At 42.7% G+C, this 26,139-nt stretch overlaps 1 long non-coding RNA gene across 1 annotated transcript in view; it reads right to left on the reverse strand.

The window, feature by feature from the left end:
- Nucleotides 1-25,436, reverse strand: part of LOC110081457 (uncharacterized) — a 60,730-nt gene extending 35,294 nt beyond the window's left edge. The window contains exons 1-2 of the long non-coding RNA XR_002300964.3: nucleotides 25,312-25,436; nucleotides 24,385-24,421 (exon numbers count right to left, since the gene is read on the reverse strand). This is a non-coding gene — a long non-coding RNA (uncharacterized LOC110081457). The remainder of the gene's footprint in view (nucleotides 1-24,384; nucleotides 24,422-25,311) is intronic.
- Between the last annotated feature and the right edge of the window lie 703 nt (nucleotides 25,437-26,139).

Consider the following 26,139-nt stretch of genomic DNA (forward strand, 5'->3'; position numbering starts at 1 on the left):
TCAGCCTTTAATGTGCCAGAAAAAGAATAATATTGGTCTACTTTTTAGGGCTATTGTAAGATGAGAAAGAGTTTAAAGCCAGTGTATAATTTTAAAGAAGTGCTATATAATAAAACACATGGTTGCAGATCATGCATAGTTAATGATAATAATGAGAAACATGGGTCAGACCACACAAAAAAGCAACATCATCCCCTAACAGATTATTCTTATCGTTATTTATTTAAATATTGCTAAACTATTGGGTACTAAGCTGAGCCAAATAAAGTAAAATTGTAGGGCTTTGTTTTACATGCTTGAAAGAGGAAGAATATTAGGCCAGAAAGGCATGAAAAGATACTGGTTATAGGCAATTACAAGCTGCAAAGGCAAACATGTGGTTCCTTTATCAATATTTTTAATGATTAAGGGAGAAATATTGTGGCATTTTAGAAACAGCATATTTTGAAGAAAGGATGGGTTAAAATGATGAAGAGATTAAAGGAACTTTAACTGGGCATATTCAATTAAGACGATTATCATATCTACGACTGTGGACAAGAATCCCGTAGAAAAAATGGAGTAGCCCTCATACTCAACAAAAGAGTGGGAAAAGCTGTACTGGGATACAATCTCAAAAATGAGAGAATTATTTCAATACGAATCCAAGGCAGACCTTTCAGCATCACAGGAATCCAAGTTTATGCACCAACCACCCATGCTGAAGAGGCTGAAATGGACCAATTCTATGAAGACTTACAACACCTTATAGAACTGACACCAAAGAAAGATGTTCTTCTCATTACGTATAGGAGACTGGAATGCTAAAGTAGGGAGCCAAGAGATTAAAGGAACAACAGGGAAGTTTCGCCTTGAAGATCAAAAGGAAGCAGGGCAAAGGCTAATACAGGTTTGTCAAGAGAACAAGCTGGTCATCACAAACACTATTTTCCAACAACACAAGAGGCGACTCTACACATGGACATCACCAGATGGGCAATACCATAATCAGATTGATTATATTCTCTGCAGCCAAAGATGGGGAAGCTCTATATATAGTCAGCAAAAACAAGACCTGGAACTGATTGTGGCTCTGATCATCAGCTTCCCATAGCAAAATTCAAGCTTAAACTGAAGAGAGTAGGAAAAAACACTGGGCTAGTCAGAATTAAGGAACTACATTTGTTGGAAAGAGTGCCTGAAGAACTATGGATGGAGGCTCGTAACATTGTACAGGAGGCAGCAACAAAAACTATCCCAAAGAAAAGGAAATGCAAGAAAGCAAAGTGGCTATCCAATGATGCCTTACAAATAGCAGTAAAGGGAAACAAAATGCAAGAGAGATAGGGAAAGTTACAGAAAATGGAATGCAGATTTTCCAAAGAATAGCAATGAGAAACAAGAGGGCCTTCTTAAATGAACAGTGCAAAGAAATAGAGGAAAATGAGAGAAAGGTAAAAAAACAGAAATCTGTTCAAGAAAAGTGGAGATATTAAGGGAACCTTGTGTACAAAGATGTACATGATAAAGGACAAAAAAGGGAGGGACCTCACAGAAGCAGAAGACATCAAGAAGAGGTGACAAGAATACAGGGAGGAAATATACCAGAAAGATTTGGATGTCTCGGACAATCCAGATAGTGTGGTTGCTGATCTGGATCCAGACATCCTGGAGAGCAAAGTCAAGAGGGCCTTAGAAAGCACGGATAACAACAAGGCCAGTGGAGGTGATAGCATTCCAATTGAACTACTTAAAATCTTAAAAGATGATGCTGTTAACGTGCTACACTCAAAATGCCAGCGAGTTTGGAAACCTCAGCAATGGCCAGAGGATAGGAAAAATATCAGTTTACATCCCAATCCCAAATAAGGGTAGTGCCAAAGAATGCTCCAACTACCGTACAATAGCACTCATTTCACACGCTAGCAAGGTTATGCTCAAAATCCTACAAGGTAGGCTTTAGCAGTATGTGGACCGAGAACTCCCAGAAGTACAAGCGGGATTCCGAAGGGGCAGAGGAACTAGAAACCAAGTTGCTAACATACATTGGATTATGGAGAAAGCCAGAGAGTTCCAGAAAAATATCTACTTCTGCTTCAATGACTACACAAAAACTTTTGGCTGTGTGGACCACAGCAAACTATAACAAGTTCTTAAAGAAATGAGAGTGCCTGACCACCTTATCTATCTCATGAGAAATCTATATGTGGGACAGGAAGCAACAGTTAGAACTGGATATGGAACAACTGATTGGTTCAAATTGGGAAAGAAGTACAACAAGGCTGTATATTGTCACCCTGCTTATTTAACTTATATGCAGAATACATCATGCAGAAGGCTGGACTGGAGGAATCCCAAGCTGGAATTAAGATTGCAGGAAGAAATATCAACAACCTCCGATATGCAGATGATACCACTCTGATGGCGGAAAGTGAGGAGGAACTAAAGAACCTTGTAATGAGGGTGAAAGACGAGAGTGCAAAAAACGGTCTGAAACTCAACATCAAAAAAACTAAGATCATGGCCACTGGTCCCATCACCTCCTGGGAAATAGAAGGGGAAGATATGGAGGCAGTGACAGAATTTACTTTCTTGGGCTCCATCATCACTGCAGATGGTGACAGCAGCCTGCTTTTTGAGAGGAAAGTAATGACAAACCTAGACAGCATCTTAAAAAGCAGAGACATCACCTTGCTGACAAAGGTCCACATAATCAAAGCTATGGTTTTTCCAGTAGTGATGTACAGAAGTGAGAGCTGGACCATAAAGAAAGCTGACCGCCGAAGAATTGATGCTTTTGAACTGTGGTGCTGGAGGAGGTTCTTGAGAGTCCCCTGGACTGCAAGGAGAACAAACCTCTCTGTTCTGAAAGAAATCAACCCTGAGTGCTCACTGGAAGGACAGAACCTGAATCTGAGGCTCCAATACTTTCACCATCTCATGAGAAGAGAAGACTCCCTGGAAAAGACCCTGATGTTGGGAAAGTGTGAAGGCAAGAGGAGAAGGGAACAACAGAGGACAAGATAGTTGGACAGTGTCATTGAAGCTACCAACATGAATTTGACCAAACTCCAGGAGGCAGTGGAAGACAGGAGGGCCTGGCGTGCTCTGGTCCATGGGGTCCCGAGGAGTCAGACACGACTTAACAACTAAACAACAAAGAATAAAAAGAACTGGGCACAAGCAGGTGGCCAGTGAGCTGGGGATCAAACTGGGGGTTGTACAATTTGTTTCAGCATGTTTGATTAAATTTAACAAACAGAAAAACAAAAGTATTGTGTCACCTTAAAGACTTACTGAGCTGGAGATTAGATGCAGGTACAGAAAATGACGTATCAAATTGCTAGTAGCAAGACATCAAAACTGGGAAAAGAACGTCTGTCAGTCTTTATTGAAAAAATTAAGGGAAAAAATTTAAAAGACATTTTGTAAATAAACAAGCAAAGAGCAACAGAGACTCAAAAACTCAAAACCTATTTAGATTTTTAAAGAAACCATACGTATTCACAAGAGAAATAGATCTAATTAAAGACTCTCTCAATACAGGGCAAAGGAATCAGAGTGGACATGTAGCAGGAAATACTGTACATGCCTGAGAGTATTCTAGGCAGGGCAAAGAAGAGTTTGGAGCATAAAATGCTTCAGTGGAATAGAAGGAAACAAAACAAGAAATTGCTTTGGATGTGTATAAGGAGGAAGTTGAGAAAGTGGTAGTGGCAACAGAGCTACCTAAGGAACAATAATAGCTTTGTTGCAGTCAAAACAGTGAGTGGTGTCATCAGTCTAAGCAACAGAATTTTGTGAGGATACTATGCTATGAAAGAAGGCAACAGAGAAGAAAGTGCCTGAAGTTAAGGAAGGTGTGTGTAAGAAATAAATAGTATATATAAAAAAGACAATGTTGTTTTCTCAGAGGTGCTCCTATCGGTTTGAATCATGGTGCAGTCACATGTACAATGGTTTTCTGAGAGAACTTAAGGACTGTTAACTACACCAGTTTGAATGAGTCCACTTCTGCTCTAGCAGTACATTATTATTCACTACAGAGGTAATGCCCAGAACCCTACAAGTGTTTGTATAATTGTGCATAGCTTGCTAAGATGCATCTCTGTCGTGTGCCTGGTCATAAGCCTGACTGAGCAGCCATGATCTGCTTGCTCCAGCACCCTATCAATTAGTCACAACAAGTTATGCAAACCTTACATGAACACCTATAGGATTCTGGCCAATGTATTTGAAGCACATTTTAAATATCCAAATGGCTCTCTATAAATGCTACTATGCTTGCCATTACAAGTACTATGTCCAGTATTCCACAAAACAGAATGGTCCCCATACGGTTTTGCAGATTTTGGTAGTCGGACCACTGGCTATGCATACCTACTTTAGTGATTTCCTACAGGGCAGTATGTCCTATAATCTCATAAACAATACACTCCTCTGCAAGGGTAGTGGGTGTATCTAGTAGCATACAGTCACACAGCATCATTTATTTCTGCTCACATGGTAATCCAGGAATATCTCCACAGGAACATAGCCTTCTTCCCTTTCATATGTCCTTTATCATCAGAGAAGAATTGATGACTAGAAGCTGTAAAAACAACTACCATGGAAAAGCAAGAGAACTAGTCTTGCCATGGGAATAATTAGCTGCAGAGTGCTTTGCTGATGTTGCCTTTGCGCCTGTAGCCAAGTCAGCTGGCTTCTGCCTCCAAGAGAAGTGCCAGCTAAATATAAAAGACTCTTTTTAGTTTGGTTCTTGTACATTTTGACATAATTTATGATTTATGGACATTATCGCTGCACATTTTTTCTTACTAAAAGTTTCCCTCCCCAAATGTAAACACTTCCCACAACCCCACATATTCACTTTTGCACAACATGCATAAGCCTACCCAGCACATTCATCTGCACATGCAAACTCTGGGGCATTTCCAAAGAGAGATCTCTCTTAGCTCTTGAATGAGGCACACCATTAAACCAGGAGTGGGAACATGGTGGCCTTCCAGATGTTGTTATATAACGCCCCCAGCTGTATATCATGGTGAGTGGCATTGAAGGAGTTCTTATCCAGCTATATCTGGAAGGCCACGTGTTTCTCCACCCCTGCTTTAGACAGTTGCAAAATAGCTATTTATCCATAAGCAGTCACCACTCTCCCAAAGCTGAGCTTAGACTTAATTGGCTCAACTGCATAGAGGAATACTGACCAGAAGAGAAAGACTTGTGCAAGTCTTGCAAGGAGAGTTGTGGGATGCGGGTGGGGGAGAAGATGAGACTTCTGCCCATTTAATGGTTCATGATAAGCTATACTCCTGCCTCTGAACGACTACTGAAGTTATATGAGCCCTGTCCTCTTTTGCATCTGATTCCCCTTAACCATGTCTACAAAAGAGATGGGGAATGTGCAGCCTACCAGATGTTATTGCCCTATAATATTCATCAACCCTCACCATGTTGGTTAGGACTAATGTGACTTTACAGTTGGCAATACCCAGAGGGCTATAACTTGATCAACAATTATTTATTTATTTATTTACAAGATTTTTTTAGCCACGCCATTACCAATGGTCTCTGAGCGGCGTACAACAATATTAAAACTTTAAAAACATTAGAACCATTAAAAACAGTCCTATATTAAAACAGTCATTAAAACATTAATATTAATAAATCCTGCTGCTCATATGGCCATAATGTACAGTTTAAACATTTTGCAGTTGTGTGGAAGCTTCTCATGGCTGAGAAATTCCCTGGTGATTGGGAAAACATCTTCTGAAAGAAGACTGGGGGACCTTTGGCCCTCAATCTATTTTTACTTCAGCTCTGAGAAGCCCCTGACTTTATGGCTAATGGTAAGGGATTATGGGAACTGTAGTCCTATACCCTCAGACAATCAACTGTCCTTGTTCTCTGAGAAAAAGAGCAAAACAACATTTTGAATAATAAATGCCCCCTCAATTCTCTCCAACTTCTTGAGTTCCTTCCAATGACATTGATCTACAGCTTGTGATCTCCTCTATACTTAATCATATTCACTGGGTGTTGGCAGAATAAGGAGTAAACTTTAGAAAGCAATTTGCGTATATAAGTCAGCTTCTTGTGTTCTGAAATGGGACCGTTAACCTTGTGACTTCACGTAAGAGCAGATAGCTCTCCATCTGCACAGTGTCTCCTAGAGACAAGTTAATAAATCATCAGGTTTGCATCAAATTCTCACTAAAAGGCAGCCAGAAATGGTAACAGACAGAAGATTTCTGACATGTGGTTATAAATCTGATGAGAAGGAAAAGAGGAAAAAGCATTCACACAGAGGCCCTATATTTACCCTTGGTCCATTAAGGTGGGGGGGGGCATGAGCTCAGAGTAGAACACATGATCTACACGTAGAAAATAGTCCCAAATTAAACTCTTGTTAAAAAGAAATATTCCAATAACTAGAAGCAAAATGAGCTGAATTCCCTTACCCCAGCAAAGATCTATCTCTGGATAAGTTAGATAATTCTACATTAGATAGACCGCATGAACCAAAATTCCCTTCTAGAGGAATATTCCCCAACTTACACAATGAGAGAAATGCACATTTACTTGTTGTGAAGTCGGACCAGGGAATTCTGATTTTTTTCCCCTAGAGTTCTGTAGGGCTCTTAGGAGAATGTTCAGGCATCAGACTTTAAACTGACAAGGCCACAAGGAGGTGGAAGGGAGGAGTGTTTGTTTTGTACCTCAGACTAGCATTTAACATTCAGATGCTTTTCAAAGAAACTTGAAAGAATTTTAATCTTATAATCTTGGAACTGCAGAGTTGGAAAGGACCCACTGGATCATTGAGTATTCTTGAGAAATGAAAGAGCAAAGTAACCTTTTCAAAAGTTATTCATAAGTTCTAATTATAACTACCTATGGTAGATAGAACTATAGTAGTGCCCTAATTATTTTTTAAAGGCTGCTTTCCAAGCTCTGTTCCTACAAGACAAGAATAAGTAAATAATGAGAACTGTTGTGGAAATTATGCAGCCCTCAGATTACCCCTATCACAATAAAAGCTCCCATATTTTTCTCCAAAACAGAGGGCAAATTGCCACTGTAGGAGTATACTGGATGCCATACAGTTTTGGCCAGGTATATACTGGAACCACAAAACAAAGCATCCACACCAGAATCAAAGAACATGAGAGACACTGCAGACTAAAACAACTGAAACAATAGGCAGTACCTGAACATACCCTAAAACAAGCTGGACATGAAATTCTATTTCAAAATACTAAAGTACTGGATAACATCAGCAATCATTATGTTAGACTGCACAGGGAAGCCATTGAAATCCACAAACACCAGCAGAGCTTTCAACAAAAAAGAAGAAAGTCTAAAACTCAACAAAGCCTGGCTCCCAGCACTGAAAAACAAAGCCTGCAAAAGGTCAACAAACTCTACCCACCCACAAGGACCAGTGATCACTCCACACAAAAGACCAGCTAATGGCACCCATCAATCACAGTGACAGATCATCTCTCCCCCTTATCACAACAATACGCCCACAACAAAAAACACACTGATCACCATAATCACCCAATCTCCTGAAAAGGACAAAAGCTGATCCCACAGCTATAAATACTCAACTATCCAACAAACTGCAACAGAGCACAGACAGAGTTCTGACTCCTGTCCTCTGAAGATGTCTGCCACAGAAACTAATGAAACGTTAGGAAGAAAAACCTTAAGAACACAGCCAAACAGCCTGGGAAACCCACAACACAGAGAGAGCAAATTGTTCTCCACAAAAGCATGGTTTGATATTTAATTGTCTTTTGGGTCTTCTGCAGCTTGTTTATTCTCTAAATGTCACACTGGGAAACAGTTTTGAAAAGAATGGTGGGTATAGCCAGTGGGAATGGAAAAGGTTGTGGGGTGACACATCTTCTGTTTTAAGGAGACAACAATCATGTTATAGTAAGGCATCAGAAGGCTAAGCCTCATACTAAGACAGCTACCCTCAACCTAATGCCATCAAAATGTGTTGGATCACAATTGCAAGCATTTCCAGATAGAATTGTAAGAATAATGTAGTTAGAAGGGGCCTTATAAGGCCAACCCCCTCAATGCGGGAATCCAAATCAAAACAGATCTGACAGATAGCTGTCCAATTGGATGGCTCCAGCATTGGAGTGCCCACTACCTCCGAAGGTAATTGGTTCCAGTGTCATACTGCTCTAACAGTATGACACTTAAAGTTAGGATGCTTCTCCTGATATTCAGCCTAAAACTGGCGCCCTACAGCTTGAATGCATAATTATGTGTCCTGCACTCTGAGATGATTGAGAACAGATCCTGCCCCCTCCTCTGTATGACAGCCTTTCAAGTATTTGAAGAGTGGTATCCTATGTTTCCTCAGTCTTCTTTTTCTCAAGGCTAAACATGCCCAATTCTAAGATTGGATAGCATTGGGTTAGAACTGGGAATACGATTGCTGAAGTGCAACTCCTGTCACCTCTGGCCAAAGACCGTACTAGCCAGGGCTAATGGGAATTTGAATCTGCCAAGTCATCGGTTGCCCTCCTCCTCCTTGAAGCAAATTTAGAAGGGATGCTGAGAAATGCGTATACATTAGATGTACCCGAGATTAGTGTCTGAAATTCAGCTTTCTTTCCACATGCTTTAGTCATCAGTAAGTTATACTGGAAATTCTTTCAACAAAAATTTCTGCAAAACTCTTTTGTCTGAAACCCCAAAGAAGCCCACAAAAGATTAATAGTTCAAAACATGTCACTGAATGGCAAATGGTGATGTGTTTCTTGTCATTAAGGGAGTTCTGCTTTTTGTATTTCTGTTTAGTCATCCCCAGTTTCCCTTTACAAATGGATTATACAAAGTGATCCACATTGAAAGTACTAGCATTGTTCACTAATGGTTTTTTGCTACCTACCATCTGGGGAGAATATCCTCAAATGGGAGCTGAAGCAGAACTCACAGTATGGAAGTAATGAGCAGTTGATGATATGGCACACAGTGACTGATACTAGTAGTCAGCATGGGTATGTGAACTCACGATTGAAGTATTTCTTTGGAGTGATAAGCAATTTAATAGCAATGAATCATCATATTGTGGCTGAAGCTTGATTCACAGAGTCATATTTTGTGGGGTGAAGTCAGTACAAAGTACCTGGAGCTCATTTGCTTTAATCATGTTATGAATGTGTATATATATGGTGTGCCTGGTTCAGTGATGCACCTGCCCAGGGTGACCTTTAATAGTTATCTAGAAGAGGAAATTTCAGAACGAGTCAAGCTACAGTTAGCCTGTCCTCTTTTTCAACTAGCCACCCTGCACCTGCCACACATACTTCACAGTGTTGTTTGGGCCAAGATGTATTTGGTTGCAATCGGGATATGGATTCTGCAAGCCAGAGCAACAGATACATAAGCATTGAAAAAGATGTTCCACTAGGAGCCGTGAGAGCAAAGCCAGCCCTGAGACCTAGATCAGGTTTTCTGTGTTGCACAAAACTTTGGGGCAGAGGGAGAAAGTTCTGACCACACTATTCCACCATAAGTCAACCTTATCGCCCTGAACACATCCGGTCCTGTCAAATTTTGGAAGCTAAGCAGGGTCAGGGCCTGTTAGTACTTTTATAGGGAGATGCTGATGATCTCTAGGGACAGCTAGGAAAGAATTTTGGCTAAAGCTCCAGATAGCCACTGCCAGTCAGAAGAAGAAGACCCAGTAAAGACAATGTCTTATATTCCTGTCACAAGTGTTGCATCAGATCAAATATTAGGTCCATATCTGTATTTATCTGTGAAAGAGAAAAGACTGTAATTTCAGAGAGACAGACACAGAGAGGCCTATGTTTTGATTGCTCTGTAAACTAATGGAATGGGATAAATGATGGCTCTCTCTGGAAATCTGATGTAGGCAGCGAGTTTGTCTATTTGCTTAGGCGTTTGTGCTGTGCCTCTACCTATTTTCAAACTCCGTGTTTACAAATAAATCCAACTGTTATAAAATACCATATGCTTCCAGCTGACCTCCCTCTGAAAGAAGCCAAATTTGGGAAAGCTGTAAATTCTCATTGTGTGGGAAGTGCAGGATAAGTTATGTACTACCTTTTCTTGCTAAACAAGGGGCTGTGGGAAGAACACTCGAGGTCATGTATTAATTGAAATAATTTTGGAATTTACAGCTGACTAACACCTTTCTTACAACCAATGAGAACATCACAAAAGAGTGAGCAAGTTTTGAAGTTTATAGAGTTCTTCATCAGGCTGGATGGTAAACCAAAGAGGAGAGAGGAGGAAAGAAAAATATGGGCTTGGCAATGAAGCAATACATTTTGCATTCAGTCAGAATCTGCTGTGACTTTTTACTTTTGTTCTTATTTTTAAACAAGAGCCCATAATATAGATAGGTTCCAGCATCTGTGGAGAGGGGAGGTTAAACCTTCCTGCCAGATCTTTGCCCCACCAAATCCTCCTCTCCCCAAAATGAGGGACTCCATTGATGCTGATTAAGTTTTAGAAATTACAGTTAGCTTCCTCATTAGGGACTGTCTGCTCTGGGTCCACGTGAGCTTACTCTAAAGTGAAAAGAAAGTCAGTGTCAGTTGCATGTTGCACTTTCAGGCAAAGCATGCTTTATCCTCAGAATTTCAGAGTAACCTTCCCCTACTTAAACCACAGGGCTATGCCTAGATTCAGGCTTCTTCTATTTTCTCATGAAAAACTTGGGACCCCTGTGGCATTTTTCTCCCTCAAAAATCAGTGTGAAGAAAATATGAAGAATCCAGCAAACCAGCAGAAGGGGGAGGGGGGGAGGGGAAGAGAGGTCCATTCACCCTACTGGTTACCCTGGCTGGTTGGCAGGGCTTTGGAAGTCATGGTGGACATGCCAGCTCCCTTCCAACTACCGACCCTTTTCACTTAAGCGTTACACTACAAAAATGTAGGAGGAGGGAATAGAGAGGCAATTGTTGTTTTTTAATTGGTACCTGTTTCAGTGAGAATGCCAGAAATACTGTATGTAAGTTTATCATCATTACTTTAGTATGTTTTTGACTCAGGCTATCAGTAAATGCAACAGACTGCCTTCAAATGGCTTATTCAGAATACACTGTGATTAGGAACTCATGAATTCTAATATATTCTGCTACTAAGCAATGATGTTAACATGCTTCTATTTTTATCATAACTGGGGTGTTCATTTATGCTTATTGCTAAGAAGTTTATCAGGACCACAATGTATTCCCAAAATATATTTAAAAAAATCACTTCACATAATGCAGAATTGATCTTCATCAGCATATGAAGCAATGGTCAGTAACAACTGCTAATAGAAAATATAATATCCATGCTTACAAAAATGCTGCCGAATCCACAGTCAGAATACCATGATGCCATCCAACCCTTGGGAAGAAGGGAAGAAGAAGAAGCCACAAAGGATCTCCATCTTAATGACAAGATATACTTAATATTATAAAGAACGAGATAATGGAATGAAATGGAAAGGAACCAAATACCTAGTTGTCTGTGCAGTTAAATTATTCTGACATACAGGAGAGCAACGTTCCTGTTGTCGGGGGAGTCGCTGGTAACATCTGCCATCCCCAGGCACTGGGTGAGAGACAGTGTCTGGGAGTATTTCTGGCCTGCACTCCCCTGCACTTCAGGACCGGGACCCTGCTGCTGCTGCTGCTGCTGCTGCTGCTTTGGGCCACCCCACCCCTTCCTCAACACCAGCCACCTGGCTGGGAGGGGAGGGAGGCTGTAAAAGCAAGAAGCCGGTGCCAGGGCCCTGCGAGAGCAACGTTCCTGTTGTCGGGGGAGTCGCTGGTAACATCTGCCATCCCCAGGCACTGGGTGAGAGACAGTGTCTGGGAGTATTTCTGGCCTGCACTCCCCTGCCCTTCAGGACTGGGACCCTGCTGCTGCTGCTGCTGCTGCTGCTGCTGCTTTGGGCTACCCCACCCCTTCTGCAACACCAGCCATCTGGCTGGGAGGGGAGAAGGGGCATTAGAAGGGTGTGTGGGTTTGTTTTGTTTGTTTTTAACTATCATTGAGTTGCATAGAGACCCACAGTGGACCTGATGGAACAGGAAGGGGGGAGGGCGTTGGAGGGGGCAGCCATTGAGGTGGTGCTGGGTAGGGGAAGGAATGGCGGTGGGGGTAGAACATGCCCGCGTAGGAGAAGAGAGGTTAGATATCTTACATCTATCCCCTCTTCTAGTCCTACCTCCAACCAGATGGTATCAGGCGACCATATCAGCAAACCCTCGAGCCACACGGTGCTGTTGATGAACGCCAGGTCAGTACAAAATAAGACTGCCCTCATCCATGATGTAATTCTGGATGAGGGTGCTGACCTGGCATGCATTACTGAGACCTGGGTGGGAGAGGAAGGTGGTGTCCCCCTCTCCCAGCTGTGTCCTCCTGGGTACTCAGTCCAGCACCAGTGTCGCTCGGAGGGTCGGGGAGGGGGAGTTGCTATAGTCTATAGGAGTTCTATCTCCTTGACCAGGATTCCTATCCCTTTGAGAGGAGGTCTTGAGGGCCTGTATTGTGTGTTGGGCTCACGAGACAGATTAGGGATTCTGTTGGTGTACCGCCCACCCTGCTGCGTACCAACAGTCTCCCTACCTGAGCTGACGGAGGTCGTCTCGGACCTGGTGTTGAGGACTCCCAGGCTGTTGGTGCTGGGAGACTTCAACATCCATGCCGAGGCTGCCTTGACTGGGGCGGCTCAGGACTTCATGGCCGCCATGACAACCATGGGGCTGTCTCAATGTGTCATCGGCCCGACACATGAGAAGGGCCATACCTTGGACCTGGTTTTCTCAACGGGACTGGAAGGTGGTGGTTTGGATGTGGAGGGGCTGGTTGTGACCCCATTGTCATGGTCAGACCACTTCCTGGTCAAGTTCAGTCTATTAGCTTCTTCTTCCCTCTGCAAGGGTGGGGGATCGATTAAGATGATCCGCCCCCGGAGACTAATGGATCCGGATGGTTTCCTGAATGCTCTGGGGGATTATCCGTCTGATATGGTCGGCGCTCCTGTCGAAGCTCAGGTCACCCTATGGAATAGGGAGATGACCCGGGCGGTTGACACGATTGCGCCTAAGCGCCCTCTCCCTGCTCGCCGAGCCCAGACAGCTCCTTGGTATACTTCTGAACTGCGGGCGATGAAGCGAGAGGGGAGACGGCTGGAGCGCAGGTGGAGGAAGTCCCGCTGGGAATCCGATCGAACACGACTTAGAGCCCATTATCGGGCCTATTTCGTGGCAATACGGCTGGCGAAACGGCAATATTTCTCCAGCCGCATTGCTTCCTCAGAATGTCGTCCAGCAGAGCTGTTTCGGGTGGTCCGGGATCTTCTTCAACCGGGAAATCCGGTGGAGGTCCCGGACTGCTCATCAGCTCGCTGTGACGAGTTTGCTATTCATTTTGAGGAAAAAATCACTCAGATTCGCAGTGGGCTGGACTCCACTGTTACTGCAAAATCGGAAGATGTGTCCAGTGTGCCGTGCTTAGGTCAAACTTTAATGGATGAGTTTCAATTGTTGAGACCCGAGGATGTGGACAAGGTGCTTGGATCTGTCCGTTCTACCACCACGCTGCTCGACCCTTGCCCATCTTGGCTAATCGGAAGTTCTGCCAGGGGGGTTCGCACCTGGGTCCAGGAGGCCGTGAACGCCTCTTTGAGAGAGGGAGTGGTCCCTACCGCCTTGAAAGAGGCGGTAATTCGACCACTCCTTAAAAAGCCTAACCTGGACCCAAGGCTGGTGGTTAACTACCGACCAGTGGCGAACCTCCCTTATTTGGGCAAGGTGTTGGAGCGGGTTGTGGCCGGGCAACTCCAGGCGCTGCTGGATGAAACGGATTTTCTGGATCCATTTCAATCAGGTTTCAGGCCGGGTTTTGGTACAGAGACTGCCTTGGTCGCCCTGTACGATGACCTTTGCCGGGAGAGAGACAGGGGGAGTGTGACCCTGTTGATACTCCTGGACCTCTCAGCGGCTTTCGACACCATCGACCATGGTGTCCTTCTGGATAGGCTGGCTGGGTTAGGAGTTGGGGGCACTGTTTTACGGTGGTTCCGCTCCTTCCTAGCTGACCGTGTCCAGAGGGTGGTGCTGGGGGACAGTTGCTCTGCCCCATGGCATTTATGTCATGGGGTTCCTCAGGGCTCGATACTGTCCCCCATGCTGTTTAACATCTACATGAAACCGCTGGGAGAGGTCATCAGGAGGTTTGGGCTGAGGAGTCAGCAATATGCTGACGACACTCAGCTCTACCTCTCGTTTTCCACCAATCCAGGTGAGGCGGTTTCTGTGCTGAACTCGTGTCTGGACCTGATAATGGACTGGATGAGGGTTAATAAATTGAAACTCAATCCAGACAAGACGGAAGTGCTGTTAGTGGGTGCTTCGCCGGACAGGTTGGAGGGCCATTTCCCTGCCCTGAATGGGGTTACACTCCCCCTAAGGGACAGGGTCCGCAGCCTGGGGGTGCTCCTGGACCCCAGTCTAACTTTGGAAGCCCAGGTGGACTCGGTGGCCAGAGGCGCCTTCCTTCAGCTGCGGAAATTATACCAGCTGCGGCCCTACCTGGACAAGCGGAGTCTCATGACAGTTACACACGCACTGGTAACATCTCGTATAGATTATTGCAATGCGCTCTACGTGGGGCTGCCTTTGAAGACGGTCCGGCGACTGCAACTGGTCCAGAATCGAGCTGCGCGGCTGGTGAGTGGTGGAGCCGCTAGAGATCACATCAAGCCGATTCTGTTCAATTTACATTGGTTACCAGTTGCTGCCCGAGCCCAATTCAAAGTGCTTGTTTTGACATATAAAGCCCTAAACGGCTTGGGCCCTGGATACTTGAAGGACCGCCTCCTTCCATATGAGCCTACCCGGCAGTTAAGATCTAGCCAGGGGGCCCTTTTGAAAGAGCCATCCCTCAAAGAGGTAAGAGGGATGGCTTGTAGACAAAGGGCCTTCTCGGCAGCTGCCCCCAGACTATGGAACGCCCTCCCAACTGAAATCCGTCTGGCGCCGACGTTGACGACATTTCGGCGCCAGGTCAAAACCTTCCTGTTCCAGAAGGCTTTTAATTGAAATAACAACTGTGGGTCCTGATGATGGCAATTTTAATTGTATTTTAATTGTATTTTAATTGTATTTTAATCATTTTATTGTACTGAATTTTAATTATTGTAAGCCGCCCAGAGACCTCTGGGTAGAGTGGGCGGCATATAAATTAAATAAATAAATAAATAATAATAATAATAATAATAATAATAATAATAATAATAATAATAATAATAATAATAATAATAATAATAATAATAATAATAATAATAATAATAATAATAATAATAATAACTACGTACTCCAAGAGAAAGAACATTTGTCCAGAAGGACTAATGGATCGATCATGAATGCTTTAAAAAAAAAACTTATCATGGCCAAACTATAAAGATTAGGAACTCTGGGAATTTTTAAAACATTGTTTGGTGCTTTCGCCACCCATTCATTAATATTTGTTATTAATATCATTATTTTGACTATTAAGTCATGGAAAAAAATATGTTCTAGTTCTTGCAACCTTTTACAATGTTGTGATCAGATATGGGAAATTCCAAAAGCATTTTCCCAGAACAGACACTGTGGTTCTTTTTTCCAGTCTGAGCTGGAAGCCAGGGAAACCTCAAATGTAGCATGAACATTCCCTGTTGTTTTGCTTATGAGATCACTTATTCTGAGCAGTCTAAGACCACTGGACTTCATATATACAGTATAAAAAGAAAAAACTGAAAAGGAAGAGAACATAAGCCCCTGTGCTATATATATATCTACCTAGCACAGGGGCTTAGGTTCTCTTCCTTTTCAGTTTTTTCTTTTTAACTTCATAAAAATGTTGTTATGTGCTGTCAAATCAGAACTGACTTATAGTGACCCTAACAGGGTTTTCAAGGTAAGAGAGATATTTAAGACATGGTTTCACCGATTCCACTTCCCCAGTCAGTTTCCATGGCTGAGCAGGGATTCAAACTCTGTTCTCCATGCAGTAGATAGAATCCATCACTCTATCTACTGTATCATACTAGGAACCTCTAAAAATAACCAACATTAAAACACCTAATTAATTAACTTAAACTTAAAGCAAAAGACAGATGATGTACATTGTGCACCCTGTCATTAGGGAGTAACCACTTGAACCAGTTACCCTTCTGGGATCTCCTTCCCTTTCCAAAATTGTATAGACTTATATGTAATACTTTGTCTTTTCCCCTTTATCAGTAAAATATCAATAAATTCTGTCCATATACCTTTATTCTCATGTTTATCTCCTCTTAACTTTAATATTACAAGTAAGTTTATCATTAATTGCAATATCCCAGACTTCCCTGTGCCATTCCCTTAATGATATCTTAATGGTGATCTCAAAGATCAACTATTGTAACACTTTCTACGTGGGACTGCCCTTGAAGCAGACCAGGAGACTCCATCAGGTGCAGAATGTGGTAGTCACACCAGTCTCGACTGTGAACAAGTTTGATCACCTCTCTCTGGCGCTGGCTTGCCTGCATTGGCTTCCTGTTTCTTTCTGGGCCAGGCCCAAGATTTTGATTTTAGCCTATAAAGGCTTTAACATTTTGGGATCCTCTTACTTGTTGGAATGTCCTTCACTCTCTTCTTGTTTGCTTTTCCCTCCCTCCCCCAATTTTTCCTTTTTTAAAGACACTTTTTGCTGCAACAAAAATAAAAGATGGCAGTGGCAGGAATGACGGATCGAATCCTTGCCATGGGTTGGACTGAGTTCCATGATCACTGGTCTAATCAATTGTCGTTAGAATAGAAAACAGAGTTGTAACTAAATGAAACCCTTCAGAAGGAGCAAAGATTCCTTGCAGGGCAACATTTGTGCTTTGCCTCTTCTTCTTCGGTCCAGCTCAGTTCTTGTTATGAAGCCTTCCATGTCTCTACGCACATTACTGCATCTCTGTGCCTCCCCCCCCCTCCTATGTTCCCTAAAACCCTTTTCTTTAATGGCAAAAGGAACCCACAGGGTTTCAGAAAAAATAAATGGGCCAATTGAGTTGGCTTGTAACTGCTGGCAACGCAGGGGGCCTTCGCTGACTCTGTGAAAGGAACAAAAGCAGCTCCTTCACTTCAAAGAATGCCTCTTTTCTGGCAGCAGGACATCGTTTGGTGTGCAGTACCATATTATTTGTTCTTAAAATTCAATCCACTTTCTATTAATATTTCCTGCTGTTCATGTCACAGTTAATGCTCACCTGGCAATCCAGGCAGTAGGTGCTGATGCATTTTTATGACCCACAGATGCCTTGGCACTTTGGCACTAGGGAAGGGGATAGCCGAGGTCTTTTTTCTCATCTCCCTGCAGCCTCCGTAGACTGACAGTGCTTGGAAGGCTTTGGGATACAGAGAAAGCTGCAATATGGCATCTTAAGGCACCAGTAGAAGAGGAATTGTTGTTTTTGAAGCACTTTTAAAACAGAGCCTTTTACAAGAAATAGAATTAAAGGGTGGCTATGTCATCAGGTTTACAATATGGCAGGCACATAATAGGAACATTTAAGGGGGAATAGAGGACCAATATGCCCACTCATTGGCATAAAGAAAATTGTTAGTCCCAAACAGAGTAGACCTATGGAATTAATGGGAACTCGGTAACTCAACAATGATGTAAGTTCTATTAATTCTATGGATCTTCACAAGTTGGGGTGAGCTATTATAGCTTGATTGATTGGAACACCTGGCTGTGAAGCCAGGGACTAGGAGTTCGACTTGCATACTGCTTTGCGGAAAAGGGCCGGCTGAAATCACCCAGCAAGAATGTGACTGATGGGGCTACATGGCCTGCCACCTGTATAGTCCTGTGCAAGCTCCACAGTCCCACCATCAGAGGAGGAGACTGGTTAGCCACTTCTTATTTATTTTATTTCATTTTTAAAAAAATTATACCACCTTTCTCCTTCAAAAGAACTGAAGGTGGCATACATCATTAAAAAGACAATATTTAAAAGCTAAAAAAAGTAGTTATACAAATACTAAAAAAGAATCAAAGAAGTGTTATATTAAAAACAGTAATAAAATCAATACTAAAACACATATAAAACAACAGAGCCCCACAATTCATTTTTTTTTAAAAAAACCCTCTCAGATTACCAGTTATTAAGGGAAAGCCTGCCTGAAGAGAAAGGTCTTCGCCTGCTTGAGGAAGGACAACAATGATGGGGGCAGCCTAGCTCTCCGTGGAAGGGAGTTCCGGAATCTGGGAGCAGCAACAGAGAGGGCCCTCTCCCGTGTCCCAACCAAGTGCACCTGTGAAGGTTGCGGACTGAGAGATGGGCTTCTTTTGATGATCTTAAACCCTAGGCAGGCTCATAGAGAGACATGCAGTCTTTTAGATAGTTTGGAACCAAGCCATTTAGGACTTTATAGGTTAAAGCTAGCCCTTTGAATTGTGCCCAGAAACAGATCAGAAGTCAGTGGAGCTGCTGTAACCATGTGTGTGTGTGTGTGTGTGTGTGTGTGTGTGTGTGTGTGTGAGAGAGAGAGAGAGAGAGAGAGAGAGAGAGAGAGAGAGAGAGAGAGAGATGATCTCTGTAACCAGCCCTAGTCAGCAATCTGGCTGCTGCAAATTGGACCCTCTTGAGTTTCTGAACACTTTCCAAATGCAACCCCATGTAGAGTGTATTACAGTAATCGAGCTGAGATGTAACCAGGGCATGTGTCACCATGCCCAGATCAGCCCTCTCAAGAAACGGGCACAGCTGGCACACTAGTTTTGGCAAAGGCACTCCCGGCCATTGCCAAAACTTGGCCATCCAGGGTCAGAGATGAATCCAGGAACACCCCCTAGCTGTGCACCTGTGTTTTCAGAGGGCGTGTAACTCCATCCAGCTCAGGCTGCAAATCTATTCCTTAATCTACTTTTCGACTGACCAGGAGCACCTCTGTCTTATCTGGATTAAATTTCAGTTTATTCAACCTCGTCCAGTCTATTACTGACACCAGACACTGCTCTAGAACTGAAACAGCTTCTTTGGATTTAGATGGCAAGGCGAAATAGAGTTACGTGTCATCAGCATACTGATGACACTGAACCCCAAACTCCGGACAACGTCTACTAATCGTTTCAGGTAAATGTTAAATAGCATAGGAGACAAAACAGATCCCTGAGGGACACCACAAGCCAAAGGTCAGCCAAAGGTATCAAACAGAACCGGAGCCACGGTAAAACAATTCCTCCAAGTCCCATCCCAGAGATACAGCCCAGAAGGGTACCATGGTTGATGATATCGAAAGCCACTGAGAGGTCCAGCAAAACCAACAGGGACACACTCCCCCTATCCAGTTCCTTGCAACCAAAGCAGTCTCCATCCCGTAACCAGGCCTGAAGCTAGATTTAAATGGATCTAGATAATCTGTCTCATCTAGGAACCCCTGGAGCTGAGAACTTACAACCCACTCCAGGACCTTGCCCAAGAATGGGATATTAGAGACTGGCTGGTAATTATCCAGTACTGTGGGGTCCAAGGAAGATTTTTAAAATAAGGATCTTATCAATGCCTCCTTTAAGCACACTGGGCTGCCCTGCTGCAAGGAAGCATTCACTACCCCTTGGACCCACTTGGCCAGTCCCTCTCTGGCAGCTTTAATAAGCCAGGAAGGGCAAGGATCTAGGAGACAAGTGGCAGCCTTCACCTCTCCAAGAGTCCTGTCTACATTGTCAGGCTACAAAAACTAAAACTTATCCAACAACACCGAACAAGCAGGAGCTATAGTTACATCTATGTGTGTGTGTTTAGTTGTTTAGTCGTGTCCGACTCTTCGTGACCCCATGGACCAGAGCACGCCAGGCCCTCCTATCTTCCACTGCCTCCCGGAGTTGTGTCAAATTCATGTTGGTTGCTTCGCAGACACTGTCCAGCCATCTCATCCTCGGTCGTCCCCTTCTCCTCTTGCCGTCACACTTACATCTATAGGACCTGTATTAACTGCAGCATGCAGGTCAGAGTGGATCTGAGTGATTTTGGCTTCCACTTTCAAATACACACATTCAAACCTGGCAAACTGGGAGATTTGGCATCTCATCAAGGGAACAGAATCACGATAGACCACTGCAACTCCACCTCCCTGCACCCCCCAAGGTCTTGTTTGCTGCTGCACAGAGAATCCTGGTGGACAAAGCTGGGTGAGATTGACACCCTCAGCCTCCTCCAACCAAGGCTCTGTTATATAAGCCAGATCAACCTGCTCATCCATTACCAAGTCCTGGAAGGCTGCTGTTTTTCCTTTTACTAATCTGGTGTTTAGCAGCAGCAGTTTCAACCCAGAGAATCTGTTACCACAGCTATCCAAGCTATCTAAGTACATTATACCTAAAAAATTCCTGGTAGGGTCTTCAGAATTGACGGTACGTATTTATATGTTATTGCTCTAGCTGGAGCTAACAATTAGATTTTGACACACACCCCCGGGGGAGACATGTGCCTCAAATATTGCTTTAAAATGTTGTAAAACACATTTTCACATTAATTCCCTTCCCCCTTCTCCTACAGAAGAGCAGCTATTTCTCCTTCCTAAATAGTTATGCTTTTTTTCTCCCCCCCCCTCCCGCATTCCCCATTTAAGTATCAGTTCTTGTTGCCAGGTGCGCTACATGGGAGAAAGTCCACAAGGATTATTTTCTTTGCTAACAACCGAGTCCCTTTTTGGTAATATCTGTCTAGTAACAAACATGCAGGTAGAGCAGCATTGGAAAAGCATGCAAGCAATGTTAATGCTCAAGAAGAATCAGTCAAATCAATCATAGCAAGCCTCGAGCTTTCTTTCATCTGGCTACATTCCAGATCTGAAAAAAATTCTCTGCACGGCAAGAAATTGTAACTCCAAGGACCTATACTGATAGGTTTTCGTATATGTGTGACAGACCAGCATTATAGGTAATTAATGGCAATCAAGCCAACCAGTAATGTTCACCATCCGTTAGCACAGCAGGCCACACTAGACTCTAGAAAGGGTAGTTTATTTCTTTGTTTGCAGAAACCTTGGCAGCTATCGCACACGTACCTCTCGCTTGGTATTATCTGCAATGTCTGACAGGGACTCTCCAGGGTTTTAAGAAGTTATCTTTCCATTCCCATCTACAGACACCAGGGACTGAACTTGGTTTTCTGTATCAAAAGTATGTGGTCAACAACTGGGGTTTTGCTCTTCCCATTCAAGGGCGTTGAATGGGCAAAATTAATTTCAGTAATGCAATTACTTCCCCTTTGTTTCATTCTCCTCTGCAGTTAGATTGAAAATAATGATTTTCAATTTTTTTTTCAGATCGAAAATAATGATTTTCAGTTCCCTGTCCATAGATATGCACAAAATCAAATTGTTGTGTGCATGTGTGTGCACACACGTGCACTCACAAACATATGTGCAGTGTCAAAACAGAGCAATTGAAGTCTGTTATTCTTGTTAGGTGCTATTAAGTCACCACCAAGAGTGCCCCTGTGAATGTCCTGTCCTCAACAGCCCTAACTCAGCTCTTGTAAATTCAAATTTGTGGTTCCATTTAGGGAGTCAATCCATTTTATATTTGGTCTTCCTTTTTTCCTGCTGCCATCGACCTTTCCAACATTATTGCGTTTTCCAGAGAATCTTGCCTTCTCATGATGTGCCCAAAGTAGGACAGCCTCAGTTTCAAAACTTTTGCCTCCAGAGATAGGCTTGATTTGCTCTAGGTTCCACTTGTTCATCTTCCCGGCAGTACATGGGATCTGCAAAGCTCTCCTTCAGTACCATATTTCAAAAAATCTCTTCCCCCCCCCCCCCCCGGTTTGATTTCTTCACTCTCCAGCATCCTCATCCATATATAGTGATCAAGCATACAATAGTGTGGATGATCTTGGTCTTAGTCTCTAATCACTCATCCTTACAGTTGATAATCTTTTCTTGTTCCTTCTTTGCTGCCCTTCCTATTCTCAGTCTCCTTCTGATTTCTTGGCTGCAGTCTCCCTTTGAATTGATGATTGAACCAAGGTATACAAAATCTCTATTTCAATTTCTTCATTGTCAAAATCTGTAGTCATTTTGTAGTTATGATTTTGGTCTACTTAATGTTCAGCTGCAATTCTGCTTTGGCACTTTCTTCTTTTACTTTACCTAAGTCATTACTGCTTTATGCTAGTAAGATAGTATTATCTGCATATCTTAAATTACTGATGTTTCTTCCCCCAATTTTATCAATAGTCTAAGATGTTTCTTCTTCTTGAAGTACGTCATCCAGATATTATTAATGTGAAAATGAACAAGATATTGCAAGTGCCTTGTACATTAGAAGGACTGGATAATGAAACCTGGAATTGCATTTAGGCAATATTAGAACTCTGTCAGTTTCCACTTGTCTTTAATAAATGGCTAATGTAGAATACTGTTTATAAAGCCATGCTCGGCCTCTTGTCTCTGGTAGAGAGATAATTCTTTGCACAAGGGTAGTATCAAGAGGTGCATGAACCACAGTACATTCTGTTCCTTCAACAAGTTTAGTTTAACCTATTTAGTTTCCTAAATAGCTGTGGATTATATTTTATAATAAAAAAATTTCTTTCGCATCAAGGTCATCATCTTTATAAATATTTGAGGGGAAAATGTAAGATCATATTTGAGTGCTACCCATGATATGTGTAGAAAGATACTTCAGGGTTTTATGATTAACCTTTTATTCCAGATTTCACAAGGTATTACAGTATACACATTTTATCTTATCTTCAAGGTTGTCAGCCAACTAGATAAAAAAAATAATAGCATACAGCCAGATGTCCTTTGAGTCTTTAGCAGCATCTGGATCAGCTAAAATGGCAGGTGGGGCTTTTCATGGTGTGGAAATCAGCACTGTCTTCCCCTAACGTCTGCAGAGATTAGGCCATTGTTGAAGGCAAGAAAAGAGGGTCAGTAAAAAGAAAATACTGGCACAATGCTGGATTTCTTCCCAGAAAACCTTTGTGGTGCCACTTCTTTCTCTTTTTTTTACATGACTCCTCAAAGAAAAAAAATGTGGGCTCTTAGCATTTTCCACTTAACACCCAGGCGTGAGAATGAGGCCTGCATTTATTTTATTTATTTATTTATTCAATTTTTATACCAGTCATCTAACCCAGTGTTACTCTGGATGGTTAACATTTTTAAACAAACAAACAAACAAACAAACATGTATGTTGTTACCTCCATGACGAAGAGCAGTGAGGGGTGAGGGATCTGAAGTGGGCTTGTGATAGTGAAATAATTGCCAGTGGCTGCTTTTTGAAGAAAATTATTTTGAAATATCTAATAACTATCCTGTCATTTGTCCTTTAGTAACATATCTACCCGATTTTTAATCCCTGTCTTCATTAGTGAGATTGCTTAGAAGGCACAAGTCTGGCCAAGCCTTTGAGCAGAGGCAGTTACTTCAAGCAGCAGATGATGGGGTGAGGAAGGACTAAATTGTTAGTGCCTCATGACCTGCCCTGTTTAAGCTGGCCAATGATATTGTTTCCCTGCCAGCGTTGAAGTTACCCTGTTTCCCTGAAAATAAGACCTAACCTGAAAATAAGCCCTAGTACCGTATGATTTTTCAGGATGCCCATAATACAGTGGTACCTAGCAACACAAATTTAATTCGTTCCACGGTTAATGTTGTCTTGCGAAAAATTCATCTTGCGAAACGCATTTTCCCATAAGAATGCATTTAAATCTAATTAATGCGTTCCTATGGGCAAAAAAAGTTAGACAAAGTCAAATTTGGTTTACAAAGGGTTTATTAAGTGCTCTTTAAAGCCATACATATTGTGCAGATGATTTCAAAAACTTCAGTCAAAAAACTTTAACTTTTTAAACATCATAGAAAAACATTTAAAAATCAGCAAACATAGGGCAGGAACAAAAAATGGAAAACATTCGTCTTGCAAAGCACAGCCATAGGAACATTCATCTTGTGAGTCATCAAGCCCATTGCCAACACCATTCGTCTTGCGGGTTTTTTGTCCTGCGAGGCATTCATCTTGTGAGGCACCACTGTTTAAGCCCTACCCCAAAATTAAGCCCCAGTTAAGTGAAACCTCGCCCTCCACCATTGTGCAGCAACCAGAAGATGACATGACTGTATCTGAATAAATGTAGATTGTTGTACATGAAAAAAATAAAACATCTCCTGAAAATAAGCCCTAATGCATTTTTGGAGCAAAAAATAATATAAGACCCTGTCATATTTTTGGGAAAACATGGTAGAATTGACTGCCACTCTTGGCCCATGGAACAGGGGTGGAAGAGCTTTATTAGGCAGATTAACACAGTTCCCTCAGACAAAGGATGCTGGGAAGTGGTCCCTGGTTCATTATTTCCTTAAACTAACCTGTTGTCTTCAGGTATAGTGGAGGATGCTGCCAATGCTGAAAAACAAAAAAATATTTATTTATTTACTTAGCCTATAGGCCACCCGATTTATTGAAATCAGATTCAACTACAATTTCAATGAGTTTTCCCCCCAGGGGCATCTTGTCCTTCATCTCAGACATCAAACTGTTTTCAGCTGAGCCACAAAAGGGAACAACTAGAGTTCATCACAAAAATTGATTCCTTGAGGGTGGACATTTTGTCAGCTGTGAATCACTGTCGCTCAGTGAAGTCACTTCTGATGAAGCTAATCAAAATCATCTTCCAGGAGGAAAACATTTAAATGCTTCTCAGCCTAAGGCAAAACTGTATAGAGGCATCTAAAATGTCCATTCCTATTACTAGTGGCAGCTAGTGCTCACTACAATTGGTGGAGCACATTCAGAAGAAGGGAAATCTGCATACTCTACATCTAGAACACCTTAGCAAGGGATACCATAAGTCAGAATCAACGTGATGACACATAATTATTAAGAAATAATAACTGCCTACAATGTGTGGATTATTTGCTCGTTCCCATTTTATATACTCCTCATTTTGTAGACAGAAGCTGTTATAAATCTGCACTGAGTTTTCCTGCTTCCCTCTGGAGTTTTTTTTTATTTAACTTGAGTCTATAATTGCCCTGTTTCAGCTGTGATGGAAAACACGACAAGGGAACACTCTGTCTGAATACCTTCCCTGAAACCTTGATTATCCATGGCACTGTATCACAGAAAGCGCATCAGCAAGCACAATCTCAGCTGGGAAATGACTCAGCACTTGTCTTGCAAAAGCAACGAGGTTGAGAGGACAAGAAAATTAAAGGTGGGAGAGAAGTATAGGAAAACAACAGCACACACAGTGTTCTTTCATAACCCAAAGCAAGCACTGTATGTTATGTTACCTGCCTCTGAATCACCTTTTCCATCATCGTCCTGAATAGCTCAGACAAGTAAAGCAAAAGATCAAGATGTCTGTTCAGGGAAAGGCAGGCTCCTGATATAAAACAGGCACAACTCTGGCCAGCTGACCTTCTCCTCCTACTGTTAACAAAGCTAGAGGGCAATGCAGGCTTCCAATGTTCATTTGTTATTTAAAGAAATCTAACAGGTACACAAATACCATGAGAGAAAGAGTATCATATTATAGAGGGCCTGATAGCACTGGCAGCTAGGGACTCTGATATTGCAGAGGCTGGTGAAATTGCTTTGGGTTTTAATCCAAACTAGAGAGGGGCACAAACTGCTGATTTGCCGCAGTTCGTTTATCATCCACACAGCTCCTCTGTGGTTCAGTGCCCCGCCTCTTCCAGCAGGTACCCCCTTGAAGGCAGCACCTGCCAGAGGGGGCAGGGTGCTGAACTGGATCTGCTGTGTGGCCAGTAAAAGAAACTGTGCCGAATTGCTGAACTAGCAGTTCGTGCCCATCTCTGCTCCAAACTTTCAATGAACTGTCTAAGCTACTGAACCTATTTTGAGGGTAGGGTTCAGTAGCTGTAACTCAGGCAGAGTAGATTCACTGTCTCCTTCCCCGTGACATTGGACTCACTTGCTTCTGCTACTTGCCACCCCAGTAAGATAAGAACAGGTGCCCATTTTTGGTTCCCTGATATGCAAGGATCACAGTCTTGCATAACAGGAGCATACAAAGACACATAGGAAGTAGCAGGTTAGACCCTTGGTCTCTCTTGCCTGGTATTGTAGACTCTGGTTAGCCATGGATCTCTAAGGTC

The sequence above is a fragment of the Pogona vitticeps genome, chromosome 1, assembly GCF_051106095.1.
Source record: "Pogona vitticeps strain Pit_001003342236 chromosome 1, PviZW2.1, whole genome shotgun sequence".
Classification (NCBI taxonomy): Eukaryota; Metazoa; Chordata; class Lepidosauria; order Squamata; family Agamidae; genus Pogona; species Pogona vitticeps.